Here is an 18,462-nt window from a genome sequence, read left to right as displayed (position 1 = left end):
GAGGTGGAAGCCTTTTTCATTTCATTTCAGAAGGTAGCTAAACAAATGAAATGGCCACAGGACATGTGGGTATTACTGATTCAAAAAAGCTGATCGGTAGGGCTAATGAAGTGTTTGCATTACTGCCGGAGGAGGTATCTGGGACGTATGAGGAGGTGAAAAAATCCATCATAGGTGCATATGAACTAGTGCCTGAAGCCTACAGACAAAGGTTTAGAAATTTAAGATAAGAATTTGGTCAAACATACATGGAGTTTGAAAGGCTCAAACAGAGTAATTTTGATAGGTGGATAAGGGCTTTGAAAATAGACCAAACCTATGAAGCTCTCAGAGAAATTGTACTTTTGGAGAAGTTGAAAAATCCAATTCCTGATGTGGTGAGAACTCATGTGGAAGAGCAGAGGGTTAAAACTGCGAGGTTAGCAGCAGGAAAGGCAGATGATTATGAATTAGTTCATAAATAAAAGCTTGGTTTCCGACATCAATTTCAGCCTGTGAGGGATAGAAACTGGGGACATGAGAAATACTCAGGTGGTAAAGGTAAAGGTGATCTGATGGGAGACAATAAAGAGAGTGTACCTCCGATTAAAAAAGAAATCCAGGAGGGTGGAAAAGAAATGAAAAGTTTCAAATGTTTTCACTGTAATAAACTAGGCTATGTAAAGTCACAGTGTTGGTGGTTGAAGAAAATCACTGACATGTGTGACATGAGTTCTCACTACATCAGGAATTAAATTTTTAAACTCCTCCAAAAGTATAATTTCTCTGAGAGCTTCATAGGTTTGGTCTATTTTCAAAGCCCTTATCCACCTATCAAAATTTCTCTGTTGATCCTTTCAAACTCCATATATGTTTGGCCAAAATATTTCCTTACATTTTTAAACCTTTGTCTATAAGCTTCAGGCAATCGTTCATATGCACCTAAGATGGATTTTTTCACCTCCTCATACGTCTCAGATACTCCTCCGGTAGTTATGCAAACACTTCACTAGCCCTACCTATCCGCTTTGTTTGAATCAGTAATACCGACATGTCCTGTGGCCATTTAATTTGTTTAGCTCAAATGAAATGAAAAAAGGCTTCTAACTCCTTCTCATCAAACCTTGGCAATGCTTGGACATATTTAAATAGATCCCCACCAAGCTGTACATTTCCTTTTATGCCTCCCAATTTTAACTGACTGTCATGTTCATGGACATTTTCTGAAGGTCAAACTCTCTCTCTTTATCTTTTTCCCTGATCTGTATCTCCCTTTCTCTTTATTTTTGTTCTGCCAGGGCTATTCTTTCTGTTTTCCTTTCTTCTCTCTCTTTTTCCTCTCTCACTCTTTCTCTTTCTCTTTCTTTTTCCTCTCTCTCTCTTTCGTATTCAAGCTGCATTAATTCTTGCTCATGTTCCATTTGTTTAATTTGTAACTGAATATTTGCCATTTGCAATGAGTCAAACTGTATCTCAGGCAACTTTAAATGCTTAGCCACCACCATAATTACCTCACCTTTTCGAATTTTGTCAGGCAATGTTAACTGCAATGTTTTTGCCAAATCTAACAGTCTGCTTTTAGTCTCTGTCCGTAAGGTACTGCGTGTGACCGCCTCCACCCCCAGAACCTTCAGAGTCTGTGAAAGAGCCATTGTCCACAACACACTCCCTACTTAAACTAGAAAACCATACCTGAGAAGCAACCACAGTATGCTCACCCCTCACTTTCTTTAAGTTCACTAAGCCAATCCAATAGATAGACTTTTATCCTGGACGAGCCCCCAATTTGTTATGGGCCAGGGTTTAGAGAATCCCAAACTGTATCATGGAGTTCACCTGACCCACAACTTTTAATAGATTGTGGTATGGGGAGCACACGGCCCACTCTACAGGTGTGGTAGAGCAGAAATGGAAAAGTATTTTTTAAAGCAAAACAATGTTTATTCTATGAACTCAAGTTAACCTTTTTAAAACATACAGTGAACATCTTAGCAACCATTAATTCAAATACAACCCCCAAAGAATACAACACTAAGTAATCCTTTAAGCTTTCCTTTTAACATCCATAAGACTTAAAACACCTTTTACCAGAGGGTTAAAGTCACTACTGTTATTAGTTTTAAATCATCAGGATCGATTTACAGTCTTTAGATTACAGAGAGAGATCTATACATCTTCTGGCTGTGACTGCAGCTATCCAGCTCTGAAAACGAAACTGAAACACACCCTGCAGCAAACAGCCTAAAATGAAAGTAAAAAGCTGACAGACAGCCCAGCTCCACCCACACTCTGACATCACTGACAAATGCCCATTTTTTAAAGGTACATTTCTTGAGCACCCATTTCTTAAAGGTACTCTCACATGACATTATAAATTCATGCAACTGTGACTTAATTCTAGATTTTCATCTCAATGCAAAGCTACATTGATAATTTTATTTTGAGTGCAAATGGAACATAAGTTACTTTCTCCGTTTCAAAGGAATTTTCAAGCCGCGAATTTCAAATGGGAGGCAGTGTGAAGAACAATGAAAGCGTCAGAAAGTCGCTGCCCTGAGAAATAGTAGAAAGTACACAAACACGATAATATGATTTCAAGTCAAACTGTAGCCTTGATGCATTTACTCAGTGAACATAGAACATAGAACATAGAACAATACAGCGCAGTACAGGCCCTTCGGCCCACGATGTTGCACCGAAGCAAAAGCCATCTAACCTACACTATGCCATTATCATCCATAGGTTTATCCAATAAACTTTTAAATGCCCTCAATGTTGGCGAGTTCACTACTGTAGCAGGTAGGGCATTCCACGGCCTCATTACTCTTTGCGTAAAGAACCTACCTCTGACCTCTGTCCTATATCTATTACCCCTCAGTTTAAAGTTATGTCCCCTCGTGCCAGCCATATCCATCCGCGGGAGAAGGCTCTCACTGTCCACCCTATCCAACCCCCTGATCATTTTGTATGCCTCTATTAAGTCTCCTCTTAACCTTCTTCTCTCCAACGAAAACAACCTCAAGTCCATCAGCCTTTCCTCATAAGATTTTCCCTCCATACCAGGCAACATCCTGGTAAATCTCCTCTGCACCCGCTCCAAAGCCTCCACGTCCTTCCTATAATGCGGTGACCAGAACTGTACGCAATACTCCAAATGCGGCCGTACCAGAGTTCTGTACAGCTGCAACATGACCTCCCGACTCCGGAACTCAATCCCTCTACCAATAAAGGCCAACACTCCATAGGCCTTCTTCACAATCCTATCAACCTGGGTGGCAACTTTCAGGGATCTATGTACATGGACATAGATCCATGAAGTACATGAAGTCAGTGATAAAACCTGCACACAGAGTTGGCACACACTCCAAGTTATACAGTGGAATATCTGAGAATCAGCTGACTTGTCGATTGTGGGAGTGAGAATTGACCTGTTGATGATGATTTATGGTGATCCTGTAAGAGTGTGCAGAACTGCCAGAGACTATCTCCTTTGAGTAATGCCAGAGGCACCTGGATCATTGGGGGTATATCATGGGTGTTTTCCACAAGGGAACAGCATTTGCAAGGCACAGTGAAGGATATATAATTGTGACAGCAGTGTGAGCACTGACCAATTTATTCAGGTGTGTAGGAAGGAAAAATGACTAGTAGCACAATGTCTGGATGCCTTGGACTATGTCCAAATCTTTCCACTTTCCTCCTTGCTTTATAATAGCCAACTTCTTTCTATTTCCCTCATTTTGATGCATGTTTGTCACTGTGGGATCCAACAAAAGAGACACATGTAGGAATGCATGGTAGGATGTAATCCTACAGCCATTTCTTTGCTTGTCCAGGCAGCAAGGTCTCCACACCGTCGCCATGAGATGGGGGTTTATTCGATGTACACAGCTAACTCTCCTCTCCCCGAAGGGTCACCCTCCCCGACCTGCACCCAGATTGGGGTTTATTTACAATGAAGGTTCCCCTTGTTAAGGAGAAACCCCGCTCATTTTACTGGGTGAGTTCACACTCCGCGGTGGCCACGGGGATCCAGATGGTGCATAACCCATGACCTCCAAGGGGGTTGTTACAGTGACCTATTGGGATAAAAACATCAACACTGAAGAATCCATGTTGAAAATCCTTCAACAGCATAACAGGCTCCCAAAGCAAATGGAATTGCTATATCGGTGCAACTGAGGGCCAAAATGGTGGCAATTTTCTGCTAAAGAACTTGATACTGCCAAAACCATTTCAGAGAAGAACTTAGCTTGATCTGTCTGAGGTGAAGCAAAAATGGCAGAGGTTTGTGACTGGGTAGACAGCCCGACATTGGGAAGAGATGTCTGTCACCGACATGCATAGGCAGCCAGTGGGACCTCCTCCTGAATTTTACTGGAAGCAGCCAGTTAAGGAGCTGCTGCTGGGGCTCCCATCCTATTCAGGATCCGAGCCTGCCCCCAACAACTGCCGCCCCAATCAGAGTACTGGTGCTCAGCAGCGCCACCAGGAGCAATGGCCACTGCTAAGGCAAGACGCGTCTCTGCAGCCAAAAGATATCTTCAAAGAAATTGAAGGATGAGAGGCGGAACCCCTCTGGGAAAATCACTGGGGTAGAGGGGACTGTCTTCTAGGCGCGCAACCCCTCTTTACTTGAAAATAATCTAACCCCGACATGCTGCCGTTGGGAGTTCACCTCCACTTAGCTGCTAACATACCAATGGCACTGTAAAATGCCCTAATAGCACCTTTACTTATGATTTTATCCTGCAGTTGGTAAAATTCCCTGAAGGTGGACATGGTCAGGAAGTCATTCTGATGTGGCTTCCTGCCACGATTGTACAGGTACCGTCTGCCTCCTACCCCATCTCCTGTGAACCGGTAAACATCAGCCCATAATCTCAGTAACATACACAATTCCAGGGGTAATGCATGTGAAACCCTCTGAGCCCAGACAATAGAGTGGGTTAAAGGAGCACGACCAATGAATGGGCAGCAGCCTTACATATGATAGCAGAGTGGGGCCAGAGGAATTTCAGGGTCACATATGAAAGACAACAATAACCCTGCCAGAATTCATTTGACACAGCCCTAGGCAACTACGACTTCAATAAAAGAAATGTCAACTTTATTCTCAAAAAGGTTGAAATCCGTCAGAAAACAAAGTATTAATTCAATTCAAAGCAAGAATTTTAAACATCAATTAAATAAAATCAATCTAATTAAAAAGCAGATCACGATAAATCTATTTCAAAATCTATGCATCATTATGTACAAATGATTTATTTCAATATAATGCCTCCATTTTTAAAATTATTTTAGAATGTGGTCAACATTACAATTTTACATTTACATAATTAAATAATTTAAATAATTATTTCTGTAATAAAAGTGGCTCAAATATGAAAAGCACTTTCTAAAATTCTGTAATCGAAACCAAATAACAGTTTGGTGGTTCAATAAGCTCAAATTTCCTGTGATTTATAACATGTACAGTAAGCCATTTGTAAGCTATTATACTCCCACCACAACGCTCCCCCCAACCCTGTTGCTCTTGCAAAGAACTGGTCAGAACTCTTATTATTCCTCCTGGATGGTTAACTTTTAATGTTATGTTATGACACCCTGGGCTAGTGCGCAGTTGATTCCAGCCCCATAGCCCCCGGAATCCCAATACAAGTGAATTGACCAATAGTTTGTATATAAATTCCTGGAATCTTTGTCCCGTGGCTGCCCAATAATTACAGTCACCAGGGGCGAAATTCTCCGTTATCGGCGCAAAATCCGCCGATCGGCGCAAAAAACGACGCAAATCCGACTTGCGTCACGTCGGAAAAATGGGTCGAAAGTCTCCGGCCCGAAATGGGCTAGCAGCGACGTAACGGGATCCGCGCTTGCGCACGTGGTTCACGCCGTGCAGCATCATACGCGCTGCACGGCGTGACGGCTCATAAGGCCGCGCTGCTCCCCCCCACCCGACCGGAACACTCCACTGGAACACCCGACTGGATGGCTGGCCGCCGCTCAGCCCCGAGGTTCGAGTCACGGGATGTGGAGGCGCTCCTGGACGCAGTGGAGCAGAGGAGGGACGCCCTGTATCCCGGGCACGGCCGCAGAGTTGCCCCACGCCACAGCCGGCGTCTGTGGAGGGAAGTGGCAGAGGCCGTCACCGCTGTGGCCCTGACACCACGGACAGGCACCCAGTGCCACAAGAAGGTGAACGACTTTGTCAGAGCAGGCAGGGTGAGCCTCCCCCATATCCCCCCTCCCCCATATCCCCCCTCCCCCATATCCCCCCTACCCCATATCCCCCTCCCCATATCCCCCCTCCCCATATCCCCCATATCCCCGCCTCCCCCATATCCCCCCTCCCCATATCCCCCCTCCCCCATATCCCCCATATCCCCCCTCCCCCATATCCCCCTCCCATATCCCCCTCCTCATATCCCCCCTCCCCCATATCCCCCCTCCCCCATATCCCCCCTCCCCCATATCCCCCCTCCCCCATATCCCCCCTCGCCCATATCCCCCCTCGCCCATATCCCCCTCCCCCATATCCCCCCTCCCCCATATCCCCCATATGCCCCCTCCCCCATATCCCCCTCCCCATATCCCCACTCCCCCATATCCCCCCTCCCCATATCCCCCTCCCCCATATCCCCATCCCCCATATCCCCCTCCCCATATCCCCCCTCCCCATATCCCCCCTCCCCCATATCCCCCCTCCCCCATATCCCCCCTCTCCCATATCCCCAAGTGAATCCAGCCCTAATCTTAACCTCTGCAATGCACGCGCAACCGATGGCGTGCATTCATATACCTGCCTAACACTGTTGCCTTTTACCCCTGCCACCACCCCCACCCACCCACCCCCCCCCCACAGGAGAAGCGCGCATACAACAATAGGGAGCATGTGAGGACTGGAGGAGGCCCCGCTGATGAGAGGCCACTGACCGAACACGAGGAAAGGGCCCTGGAACTGGCTGGCGGACCTGACGACCGGGAGGTTGCCGATGCAGAGGTCGGGGGCGTACTAGCAAGTGAGCCACCGACAGCCCGTCCCCATATCCTCCCTCCCCTATATCCCCCTCCCCCATATCACCTGATCACTGCCTGCGTGTCTAACCATGCATGCTTCATTGTGTATCGCAGGACCAAACGTCCAGGCACCCAGCCCGCAGATGCAGACCGCCCGCAGGATGCCCCTCGGAGGCCACGGGAGACAGAGAGACCCGGACCCTCTAGCATGCGACGCCCGCAGGATGCCCCTTGGAGGCCACGGGAGACAGAGAGACCCGGACCCTCTAGCATGCGACGCCCGCAGGATGCCCCTCGGAGGCCACGGGAGACAGAGAAACCCGGACCCTCTAGCATGCGACGTCCGCAGGATGCCCCTCGCACACCACGGGAGACGGAGAGACCTGGAGCAACAGGGAGACGACACCCCCGTCACGTGCTGGAGCGACCACCCAGCGACGAGGGGGGCAGCCACAGGCCCCCGTCACATCCGAGCCAGGACACCACTACCCAGGACACCACTACCCAGGACACCACTACCCAGGACACCACTACCCAGGACACCACTACCCAGGCCACCACTACCCAGGACACCACTACCCGGGACAGCACTGCCCAGGACACCCCTACCCGGGACAGCACTACCCAGGAAGACGAAATACTGGACAGTGACTCAGAGTGGATGGGTGGAGACGAACCCCCACCCCGAAGTGCCATGGACTCAGAGTGGGATGAAGAGCACGACACAACGCCACTGCTGTCACCAACACCCTCCACCATCGCAGAAACACTCACCTCGGTTGGGCACTTTCGTGATGAGGCGTCTGGTACACTCACTGGTGCGCACAACACAGCCGTCCCGGTACAGCAGGTGGAGGTAGGAGCAGCAGAGGGGCCGGGCGGTCGGAGGGCAGCCCAGCCCAAGCGAACATCTGCCGCCCAGATGGATCCCGGGTTCCTGGAGTTTCCACACCCACACATAGATCCGATGCAACCACCGACCCGGAGACGAGCGAAGAGGGTGACGGCCGGCTTGCGGCGGCTGCAGTCGCAGGTGGAGGAGTCCACCCGCGTCCAGGAGCTGGAAGTGGTGCCGGTCATACGTGCCACCCAAGCCGACACCGCACGGGTGGCGTCCGCGGTGGAGGCAATGGGTGCGACGGTGTCAGACATGGGGAACAGTTTGCTTTCCGTGCAGGCGGCGTCTGTGGCCCAGGACATGGCTGCCCTCTCACAGGAGGCCATGAGCCAGTGCCAGCGCCAGATGGCAGAGGCGCTCAACGCCATAGCCCAGTCTCAGCAGGCCATGGCCCAGTCTCAGCAGGCCATGGCCCAGTCTCTGCAGGCCATCGCTGAGGGCATCGGCGCCAGTGGCCATGTGCGAGCCGGCGTCGCACTGTCACAGACAGGGTTTGCCAACTCCCTGGGCTCCATGGCTGCAAACCTGCAGACCCCTGTCGATACCAGCACGGGCCTCCAGGACTGGCAGCGCCAGATGTCGGGGGGGCGTCGGATGGCCAGTCCGTTCGCATCCCCCACCCATGTAGAGGCCTGGGGGCCATCGGGCACCCCGAGGGAGGAGGAGGTGGTGTGGTCCGTCCCGGCTCCCCCTGTAGGGGAGGTCCCAGTACACCGCGACACCTCGGACTCCCCCCCTTCCGTCCCAGGTGCATCGGGTGGGCAACGGGCAGGACAGGCTGGCAGCTCGCCATCCCAGTCGCCCGGGCCGCAGCCTGGCCCATCTAGGCCAGGACGCCCCAGGAAACGGCCGCCAAAGGGATCCAGTGTCAGAGGGCAGGAATCACAGGAGTCCACCTCCAGTTCTGCTGTCTGGGGAACCACGTAGACGTAGTCAAAGGGCCCGTAAGGCCAAACAATTAGACACTGAGTAAGTTGGCACGGGTGCAGGGCACAGATGAGTTTTAGGGGCTAGGGCACGTGCATGAACTCCTTTGGTTATTAAAGTCAATGTTACACCTACAGAAGCTGCCTTTTTTATGCTCTGTCCAAAGCGTGCGGGGGTGTCATGTACGTTGAGCGCAAGAGTGTGTGTGAGGGGTGGTCAGCCCCAGGTGAGTCTGCCCCCTTCCCCCTGGGCCGCCATCAACATCCCCCCGGGCAGAGGACGGGACCGTGCGCTGCAGTGTCACAGCCGCATGCAGGGATGGTCCGGGTGGATGGTGGTACTGTGGCCATGGGTCAGACATAGTCCAACGATGTGGAGCCAGGAGCTCACCGCAGGGCGGGTTGTCATCATCCTCCATGGCCTGCAATAGACACGCGTCCACCCGCAACTGTGTGAGCCCGGCCGTTGTGCCGTGGGTGGATCGGCAATGGGGGGGGGGGGTGCATGCGGGTGGGTGGGGTTGGGGAGGGGGGAGAGGGTGCTGGGTGGGTGGATGGGTGTGGGGTGTGGGTGGTCGGCTGTTGCCATGGTGTGCGGTCTGTGGCCATACTACCCGATTCCCACGCCCATCTAGTCAGTGAGGCGGGCGGCTATCAGTCTGTCCCGTGCCTGCTGGGCCAGCCGGTAACGGTGGACAGCCACCCGCCTGTGTCTACCCCGTCTGCCCTGACCATTACCCCCATCCCCCTCATCTGGGGAGGACTGCGCCTCTTCCTGCTGCTCCTCCACTCCGCCCTCCTCTGCCTGCGGCACATCGCCCCTCTGCTGGGCTATGTTGTGCAGGACGCAGCACACCACAATGATGCGGCCGACCCTATCTGACCGATACTGGAGGGCGCCCCCAGAGAGGTCCAGGCACCTGAAACGCATCTTCAGCACGCCAAAGCACCTCTCTATCACTCCCCTTGTCGCTACATGGGCATCATTGTAGCGGTTCTCCGCCTCATTGCGTGGCCTCCGTATAGGCGTCATCAGCCACGATCGCAATGGGTAGCCCCTGTCGCCCAGCAACCAGCCCCTCAGCCGGGGATGGCGTCCCTCGTACATGCTGGGGATGGATGACCACGACAACACGTATGAGTCGTGTACACTGCCTGGGTAACGGGCGCAGACTTGCAGGATCACCATGCGGTGGTCGCAGACCACCTGTATGTTCATCGAATAGGTCCCCTTCCTATTGGTGAACACGGCCCTGTTATCTGCAGGTGGCCGTACGGAGACGTGCATCCCATCAATCGTGCCCTGGACCATGGGGAACCCGGCCACGGCAGAGAAGCCCACGGCCCGGGCATCTTGGCTGGCCCGGTCCACGAGGAAGTTGATGTAGCGGTGCGCCATGGCATATAGGGCATCTGTCACTGCCCGGATGCACCGATGCACCGATGTCTGCGATATGCCGGACAGGTCCCCACTCGGTGCCTGGAATGACCCCGTTGCATAAAAGTTCAGGGCCACCGTAACCTTGACGGACACGGGGAGAGGGTGTCCCCCACCAGTGCCACGCGGTGACAGGTGTGCCAGCAGGTGGCAGATGTGTGCCACGGTTTCCCGCCTCACCCGGAGTCTCCTCCTGCATTCCCGGTCCGTGAGGTCCTGGTATGACTGCCGGGGCCGATACACACGGGGCGCCCTCGGGTGCCTCCGTTGCCGTGGGGCCGCGACGTCCTCCTCCCCCTCCTCGTCCTGTTGGTCAGGTGTCCCTCCAGCCTGGGCGGCTGCCGCCTGCCCCTCTGCGGCAGCCTGCGCCGCCTCTCTGGCACGCTCCTCCTCCTCATCCAGGGCAACATGGACATTAGCGGCTGCCGCCACGGCGGCCAACATCGCTGGATGATCGGAAAACATGACGGCCTGGTTGGGGGGGGGGAACGACGACATGTCATCATTGCCCATATCCCCGCCTCCCCCCAGCCAGGTGGCATGGACCGCATGGGTCCAACTGTTGGAGGCTGGCGCCTGGCCAGGTGGACCAACTCACTTGCCCTCGCACCCCCCCTCCCCGGCACGGACCCCCCCCCCCATTCCCCTCCCCGGCCCGGACCCCCATCCCCCTCCCCGGCACGGACCCCCCCAACCTCCTCCCCGGCACGGACCCCCCATCCCCCTCCCCGGCCCGGACCACCCCATCCCCCTCCCCGGCCCGGACCCCCCAACCCCCTCCCCGGCACGGACCCCAACCTCCTCCCCGGCATGGACCCCCCATTCCCCTCCCTGGCACGGACCCCCCCCATCCCCCTCCCCGGCACGGACCCCCCATCCCCCTCCCCGGCACGGACCCCCCCCCCATCCTCCTCCCCGGCACGGACCCCCCCATTCCCCTCCCCGGCACAGACCCCAACCTCCTCCCCGGCACGGACCCCCCACTCCCCTCCCCGGCACAGACCCTCCCATCCCCCTCCCCGGCACGGACCCCCCATTCCCCTCCCCGGCCCGGACCCCCCACCCCACTCCCTGGCACGGACCCCCCCAACCTCCTCGCCTGCACGGACCCCCCCACGCTCCTCCCCGGCACGGACCCCCCCAACCTCCTCCCCGGCACGGACCCCCCCATCCTCCTCCCCGGCGCGGACCCCCCTCCCGGCACTCCCCCGGAGCCCAGCACACTCTAACCACCCCCCCCCCCCCCCCCCCCCCCCGCTGCACACACACACACACACAACCCGAGACACACCTCTCCCCACACATTCAGACTGCGGCCACGCCATCGCCTGCCCAGCGGCCAACCCACCAGGCCGTCACTCACCTCCACGCTGGTCGGCGTGAACCTGGAGCACAGGTTCACGCCGATGAAAAGGAGGTTTGATTTATGTCGACGTGAACGGTCATCACGTCGACGGGACTTCGGCCCATCCGGAAGGGAGAATATCGGCAGGCCGAAAATCGGCTGCCTTGCGCAGACCCGTGCCATTCTCCGACGGCAGCGGCGCCATTAAGGGCCCGCTGACTTTTCTCCCTTCGGAGACTTCGGCAACTGGCGGGGGCGGGATTCACGGCGGCCAACGGCCATTCTCCGACCCGCTGGGGGGTCGGAGAATGACGCCCCTGATTTGTAAGTTGAAACACAATGACTGTTTATTTATAACAGAAATAAAGATGAAATATGCAGTAATTACAACGGAATAACGGCAAGCTAACCTACCTTTTACTGTCCCATGCTCTAACCACCCACACAAGACAGACAATCACAGAGTGGTGGAAATGGGCAAATATATTAAGGATTAATTTGTGTCTGATGATGCCTATCCAAAGGCCACAGACTGACACGGAGACCCACTACAACGACGCCCATACAGCAACCAGGAGTGAGATCAATTGGTTCTTCATCCTTGTGAAGATACGGTTCAGGTGCCTGGACCGCTCTGGTGGGGCCCTCCAGTATGATGCTGAGAGGGTCGCCCACATCGTGGCTGCCTGCTGCTTCCCAACACCATCGCGCAGCAGATGGGCGACGTGCTGGAGGAGGAGGAGGAGGAATGCCAGTCCTCAGCCAATGAGGAGGATGCGGGATAGGGGGAGCATGAGAAGGAAATGGATCACAGGCAGGCAACAGAGGCCACACGACATATGCGCCAGGGGCAACGTGCACGGGACGCTCTGATCGCCATCGACGCTCTGATCGCCATCAGGTTCACCTACTGGGAGTGGACTGGCCAGGGGCACAGACACCGCATCCCCCCCCCTCTTCCCCCCCCACCCACCCACAGGGTTAAGAGTGAGGATCACGGGACACCCACAGCGTTCGCCATTCCCCCACCCAACATCCGCCCAACCCATCACCCCCGCCCCAACTCTCAGGCCACCCCAGACCAGACCAACCCTCACACCCATCTGACAGAGCACCGAAGCAGGTTGTAACAGTGTGAACAGGTGTTTGATGTCACAACATATATACAGATTTGTGCCCCAGTCCCTATAACTAAACTGTGCCCTGCACTCGTGCCAACTTAACCAGTGTCTAATTTTCTGACCTTACGGTTCCGAATGCTACATCCCCAGACAGTACAGCAGGAGTTGAGGTGGCTGTTGTGATTCCGGCCCTGCGCCCTCGGTCCCTGTTGCCCGGCATCTTCTGGGGCAGCCGGGCCTGGATGGGCCCGGCTGCTGCTCAGGTGTCCCGGGTGACGTGGTGCCACCCCGTTCTGCCCGCTGCACGAGGGACAAGAGAGGGGGAGTCCATGGTGCTGCGGTGTTCCAGCACCTCCCCTACGGGAGTCACCGACAGGGGCCCCATCACCTCCTCCTTCCTTGGGGTGCCCGATGGACCTCAGGTTATTCCATGGGACGGGGGTGCAGCAGAGCTAACCCCTGAGACTTTCCGGCCACCTGGCACTGCCAGTCCTAGAGGCCCACTCTGGTCTTGACCAGCGTCTGCATGCTCGCGTCCATGGAGCACAGGGAGTGGACCAACGCCATCTGGAATTGCGCCACATCAACCATTGACTGTGCCACCACCTTCTGGGTTTGTGTCACATCAGTCAGTAACTGTTCCATCTCCCTTGGGACTGGGCCACCTTCCTCTGTGTCTGCACCATGTCTGCCAGCGCCTGGGTAATGCCACCGGTGTCCCCAGCCATGACCTGCTGTGACTGGGCCACGCTCAGAAGTGCCGCTGCGATGTCCAGGTGGCTCTGGCACCTGGTTGCCTGTGAGAGGGCAGCCCTGTTCTGAACCACGGCCAGTGCCTGCACAGAATGCCCCAGGCCTTGAACATACTGATCCATAGGCAAAACCATCAGCCGCAATGCCTCCACCACGCACGCCACCCATGCGGTGTTGGCCTGGGTGGCACGCATGGTCAGCACCACCTCCTGCTCCTGCACGCGGTTGGACTCCTCCAACTGCACCTGCAGGTACTGGATGCTCACCAACAACCCCTCATGTAGTCCCTGGTTCTGCGACTGCATCTCCACTATGGATGGGACTGTTTGTTCCAGAAGCTCGAAACCTGTCTGGACTGCAGATGGTTCCCGGGGTCAGCCTGCCCTCTGACCGCCCGCCCCCTCGGGTGTTCCTACCTCCACCTGCTGTACCAGATCAGCTGTGTGGTGAGCACCAGGTAGTGTCCCAGGAGCCTCTGGGATGGGGGAGGGTATTGGAGACAGCTGTGACAAGAAACCAGTGTCATCCTCAGACTCAAGCTCCGGCGTGTCCTGCATCCGAGCTGCTCTCATCGTCAGTGCTCGCTCATGGGGGGGCTCGTGTTCTGGCACTGGCTGGGGGCGGTGGACACCAGATGGGCCTGCCCCATCCCCAGCAGGTCCTGCAAGACACAAGGCAAGACGCATGATTAGACCACGGGCCGGGGAAAATCCGGGTGGTGGGGCGAGTGCATGGGTGGGGGTGACGGGGTGGTGCGTGTGGTGTAGGGTGCAGGTGGAGGCGATGTGGGGGTGAGGGTGGTGTTGGGGAGGGGGTTGACACATGTGTCACGGGGAACCGCAATTCAGGAGGGTCTCACTTCCTCCCCTGCGGCTGAACTCCATCCTGGCGACCTCTCTTTCCTCCCGGCCACCGACCATGTCCAAGACCCTCTGCTCTGGCATGGTGAGGGGCCACAAGTCCGGGGTCCCCCCTCCAGTGTTCTCCCGCTCCTGGCGGTTTTGGGCAGCCTTCCTCTGGTTGGGAGAGGGGGTTCGGGGGGGGGGGAGGGCGGTGGCAAACGGAAATGGAAAACGACAGTGTTGGACAATTCGATGCATGCAACCGAGGGGCTTGGTAGCTGATGGCCTCAGTGGCCAGGGCATCCGGACATGGCAGCCGGTATGGGTACCAGAATGTGGTGCAGGGTGGAGGTTCAGCCACCCTCTGGTTTGGAGGAGGTAGGGACACGGGTGTGTGGGATGGAGGTTGGTGCCAGGGGCACAGTACTGCCTACTCACCCTGGCTGCCCTGAGGAGGTCGTGCAGTTTCTTACGGCACTGCTGGCTGGTCCAGACGGTGTTACCCATGATGTTCACCGCCTGTGCCACCTGAGCCCAGGCACAGCGAACGGAGGGGGCTGGCTGTCTCCTTCCTGGGCCAGGGTACAGGGTCATCCGCCTCTCCTCCACCGCATCCAGGACGGTCTCCAGCTTGCCGTCGGTGAAACGTGGAGCTGCTCTCCTTGCTGCCACCTTGTTGTCTGGGATGGTGTGTGTGGGGAGTGCAGTGTGTATATCCGGCTGCAGCTTGTTAGCTTCCTGAGCGTCAATCTCGAAACTGGCGAATCTGGCACCGTTTTTCATTAGAGTCGATGTGTTCCACGTGGCACCGGTGCTAGCCCCTCAGCAGTGGCAGAATCGGTCCAGGTGTGGAACCAGTTTTGCTGTCATGGATCGCCACGAATTCTGCGCTGGTGTCAACACGCAATCTCAGAAATGGAAAATTCAGACATATATTTTTCAACATTTTCCCAATGTCACCGTGGCACACTGTGAAACGGGGGGGGGGGGGGGGGGGGGCGCGAATATTGGTGTGAATAAGGCAATTAAACTGAAGACAGTAGACTGCAAGGTTCAGAACATCAAAAAGGATTAGATGTGCAATGAAGTAGTTTGAAGTGTACCAGAGCAGAATTAATATGGAGTACCATAGAATCATAGAATTTACAGTGCAGAAGGAGGCCATTCCGCCCATTGTGTTGGAACCAGCCCTTGGAAAGAGCACCCTCCTTAAGACCACACCTCCACCCTATCCCCATAACCCAGTAACCCCACCTATCCGTTTGGACATAAGGGCAATTTAGAATGGCCAATCCACCTAACCTGCACATCAGTGGACAGCATGAATAGAAATTTACATTAGAGAGAAAAGCCTGTGTAATAAATACACTGTAACAACAGAGGATTTGTGGTAATATTACTGGAAATTTCATAGATTAAAATTTATTAGGACTGTTGCCTAGGGATGTTTAGCTCCGAGTTAATTAAACAAAAGGCTTTTGGGAAATAGTTGCCAGGTATGCTATGTAATCTTGTGTCTTTAAGTTGTTTCCCCCTTTGTTCTTAATAAATGTTTAAATTTAATTGGTGAAACCTTCATGGTGGCACAATGGCACAGTGGTTAGCACTGCTGCAACACTGCTGCCTCACAGTGCCAGGGTCCCGAGTTGAATTCCGACCTCGGGTGACTGGCTGTGTGGAGTTTGCACTTTTTCCTCGTGTTTGTGTGGGTTTCCTCCCACAATCCAAAGCTGTGCAGGTTAGGTGGATTGGCCATACAAAATTGCCCCTTAGTGTCCAAAGGTTAGGTGGGATTAAGGGAATTGGGTGGGGTAGTGGGGCTAGGTAGGGTGCTCATTTGGAGGGTTGGTGCAGATTCAATGTACCAAATTGCCTCCTTATGCACAGTAGGATCCTATGGGTTCTATGATTCTACAAAATAGTTGGAGATTCTTTCTCCTGACTTCAGACATCTCCTCATAAAATGCATATTACAAATTGTTGTGATAGTCTGCACAAGTTTCCCTTTGGGATTTGGACAAGCTGATATTTACCACCTGCCATATCCTAACAGCTGGCAAGAGCAGCATACCTAATTGCCTTTGAGAAGGGAGTGTTCAGCTGCCTTCTTGAACTGCTGCAGTCCATATTGTGCAGATACACCCACAGTGCTCTTAGGGGGGGAGTTCCATGTTTTTGACCCAGTGACAGTAAAGGGACAGTTAGATAGTTCCAAGTCAGTGTGGTTTGTGGCTTGGAGGGGAGCGTGCGGGTGGTGGTGTTCCGTGCATCTGTAGCCCTCGTCCTTTTAGGTGGTAGAGTTCGCAGGTTTGGAAGGGGCTGGTGAAGAAAACTTAGTGAGTTGTTACAGTGCAGCTTGTAGATGTTACACACTGCTAGTTTTGGAGGGAGTTTAAAGTGGATGGTGGATGCCAATCAAGAGAGTTGTTTTGTCCTGGATGTTGCTGAGATTTTTCTCTGATGTTGGAGCTGCAAGTGGGGAGTATTACATCACACTTGTGCCTTGTAGATGGTGGGCAGGCTTTGGGAAGGTATTAGCTGGTGAGTTAATTACAGCAGTACTCACCACCTCCGATCTGTTCTTGTGACCCATTACAAATTCAAAATTTCAAAGAATTGTTATGATTTGGGACTATGGGTTAGATTCTCCGATCCCTGACGCTGAAATCGGGTTCGACGAGGGAGCAGAGAATCCCCGATGACACCAAAATCAGGGACGGCGCCGCTTTTGCGATGCTCCACCCTCTGAAAAGCGGTGTACTGTTGGAGTACGCCGCACGCTGTATCCATGGCCTCAGGCCATTGCCTGAGGCCTGTCCCGCGGTGCTCCATCCCTGACAGGCCAAGTTCCCTAGGGCGTGGGACTCCTGTGGTCTTAGCCATTGTGAAGTCAGCGTGGCGGCGGTGGACTCAGTCCACCGCCGCCACAGTCGGGGGAGGGCCGATCCGCGGGCAGTGGGGCTTCATTCGGGACTGAGGGCACTGTGGGGGTCGGTAAGAGTCGCACCAAGCGGCCGAAGGGGGTGACTATTTTTGCGGTCCAGGTCTGCGGGTGGCGTCCGCCATGAAGCTCGGCACAGCCGCTGCAGGCCGCCGCCGTGTGCATGCGCGGCCATGGACCCGGCAATGCTCCGGGCCATATCGACAGCTAGAGCTGGGAGCTCTATGGCTCTATGGTGCCTGGCTGCTAGCGCCCCCCCCCCCCCCCCCCCCGGAGCAGGGAATCGGTGGCCATTCTGCGCCAATTTTCCTGGCGTAAACCACCACCAGCGCAGGGACTTGTCCTCCCAAACTGAGATTCCAGCAAGTGTCTTTTATTTAGAATAAAAATGAAGGGAATCATGTAACCTTGTTCTGATGTTTGCTTAACAACTTGTCAGGTTACGTGGCTGTTACAGGTAAAAGGGAGGCCTGGGTTATTTTGAGTAGGTGCAAGATGTTGAAGCTTGGAGTCGGTGGTCAAACTGCTGGTTTCCAAAGTCCCAGGAAGGTCCTAACTGCCTGCACGTTAACCTCAAGACAATCTTGAACAAGGACTCCCAAGCCCCTTTGTGTTTCTGATTTCCTAAGCATTTCTCCATTTAGAAAATAGTCCATGCCTCTGTTCCCCCTTCCAAAGTGCATCACCTCACACTTTTCCACATGGTATTCCATCTGCCACTTCTTTGCCCATTCTCCTACTCTGTCCAAGTCCTTCTGTAGCCCCTGCTTCCTCAATACTACCTGGACCTCCTGATTAAAGGACCCCCCCCCCCCCCCCCCCCCCAACTGAATCCCTTGACCCTGTGGGCAAAAGATTCTGGCCACTGTCTGCCTTCTAATTATTGGGTTAAAGAAAATCTTGTGATTATTTTTAAATATCCATAATGATTTGCAATAAAATGATTAATTATGATATTTACATAACTTTACATTTAGAATTTTGACAGAAATTCTTCGGAGGTTTAGAGAACTAAATTAGGCCATTTAAAAGACAGAAGATTGAACAAACTGTGAAAAATTCTTTTAATATTTTGGACTCCGATTACCAGTAGATGGCCCTATTTGCTGACTTCAGAAGCAATTTTTCCCTATTTGCAACTTGTTATTTAATAGGCACTTACATTATTTTACAGGGGCAGATTTCAGGTTGTTTGTGTG

The sequence above is a fragment of the Scyliorhinus torazame genome, chromosome 15, assembly GCF_047496885.1.
Source record: "Scyliorhinus torazame isolate Kashiwa2021f chromosome 15, sScyTor2.1, whole genome shotgun sequence".
NCBI lineage: Eukaryota > Metazoa > Chordata > Chondrichthyes > Carcharhiniformes > Scyliorhinidae > Scyliorhinus > Scyliorhinus torazame.
Note: the sequence above shows the minus strand (reverse complement) of the source record.